Source organism: Brienomyrus brachyistius, unplaced genomic scaffold (assembly GCF_023856365.1).
Source record: "Brienomyrus brachyistius isolate T26 unplaced genomic scaffold, BBRACH_0.4 scaffold39, whole genome shotgun sequence".
Classification (NCBI taxonomy): Eukaryota; Metazoa; Chordata; class Actinopteri; order Osteoglossiformes; family Mormyridae; genus Brienomyrus; species Brienomyrus brachyistius.
Window position 1 is genome coordinate 273,449 of NW_026042314.1, and position 1,717 is coordinate 275,165.

General features: G+C 35.2%; 1 long non-coding RNA gene across 2 annotated transcripts; it reads right to left on the reverse strand.

The window, feature by feature from the left end:
* Nucleotides 1-687: 687 nt before the first annotated feature.
* On the reverse strand, nucleotides 688-1,462 carry LOC125722539 (uncharacterized). 2 transcript variants are annotated; one of them, XR_007386451.1, is made up of 3 exons: nucleotides 1,326-1,462; nucleotides 1,090-1,206; nucleotides 688-738 (listed from the first exon to the last, which is right to left on the reverse strand). It is a non-coding gene; the product is annotated as an uncharacterized LOC125722539 (long non-coding RNA). The 2 variants fall into 2 exon arrangements; XR_007386450.1 differs by lacking the exon at nucleotides 688-738 and adding an exon at nucleotides 892-972.
* Nucleotides 1,463-1,717: the final 255 nt, after the last annotated feature.

A 1,717-nucleotide genomic window follows, 5' to 3' on the forward strand; every position in this document is an offset into this window, starting at 1 on the left:
GAATGGTGTGTGAGTGTGCCCTGCGATGGGCTGGCCCCCCATCCTGGGTTGCTCCCTGCCTTGTGCCCATTGCTTCCGGGATAGGCTCCGGACCCCCCGCGACCCAGTAGGATTAGCGGTTTGGAAAATGGATGGATGGATGTATGATAAAATGATTAAGCTGTAGCACATTTCAAATAATATTTCATTTGTAACACATTTGTTCTCCAAACGTCTACATTTTTAACCTTTGGCCACAAGATCATCTTCTTCCTGCCAGTATCTTTTCTTTCCTTTGATCCTCGGTTGTTGGAATCTGCTCTGCTGCTTGGAAGTTCCCTGGGGCTCTGTGCCCTTCTAAGGGCTCTGTGTCCTTTGTTAGCACAAACATTTTGCACACCTGACATTACCATGCATACAGTATTTCTCGTATTTTACAAAATACAAAAACACTGATCAAAGTCTGTAGAAAAAAACATTTTATTTCATGAACTCAAATATGAATCATAAAACACAATTAAAATACTTTTTTTGAATACATGCCTCAGAAATTGCACATCCCTGATTGTGCGTTACCTTCATGCTGCCTTGAAATTTTTGATTTCTTCACTGTAGCCCTACGTTATACAATCTAATCTTAACCTTATGTTAACTGATCCTATTTTTATTTCTTAAATATTCCCTCCACCACCCCCCCTCTGAGGAGGACTGCTTTATTTACAATTAATCTAATCCTATGTTATACAATCTTATCTTAACCTTATGTTAACTGATCCTATTTTTATTTCTTAAATATTCCCTCCACCACCCCCCCTCTAAGGAGGACTGCTTTATTTATAATTAATCTAATCCTATGTTATACAAGCTTATCTTAACCTTATGTTAACTGATCCTATTTTTATTTCTTAAATATTCCCTCCACCACCCCCCCTCTGAGGAGGACTGCTTTATTTACAATTAATCTAATCCTATGTTATACAATCTTATCTTAACCTTATGTTAACTGATCCTATTTTTATTTCTTAAATATTCCCTCCACCACCCCTCCTCTAAGGAGGACTGCTTTATTTACAATTAATCTAATCCTATGTTATACAAGCTTATCTTTACCTTATGTTAACTGATCCTATTTTTATTTCTTAAATATTCCCTCCACCACCCCCCCTCTAAGGAGGACTGCTTTATTTACAATTAATCTAATCCTATGTTATACAATCTTATCTTAACCTTATGTTAACTGATCCTATTTTTATTTCTTAAATATTCCCTCCACCACCCCCCCCCTCTAAGGAGGACTGCTTTATTTACAATTAATCTAATCCTATGTTATACAATCTTATCTTTACCTTATGTTAACTGATCCTATTTTTATTTCTTAAATATTCCCTCCACCACCCCCCCTCTAAGGAGGACTGCTTTATTTACAATTAATCTAATCCTATGTTATACAATCTTATCTTTACCTTATGTTAACTGATCCTATTTTTATTTCTTAAATATTCCCTCCACCACACCCCCTCTAAGGAGGACTGCTTTATTTATAATTAATCTAATCCTATGTTATACAATCTTAAGCTTACCGTAACCTATCCTATCTTAATTTTATTCTATGTTATCTTATCCTATCTTTCTTATCTTATGCTATGCAATCCTATCTCATATAATCTTATCCTAAACTTATGGTAATTTATCATGTCTTTGTAAAACATAAAATGGCATACAAGTTAAGAGTATCTTA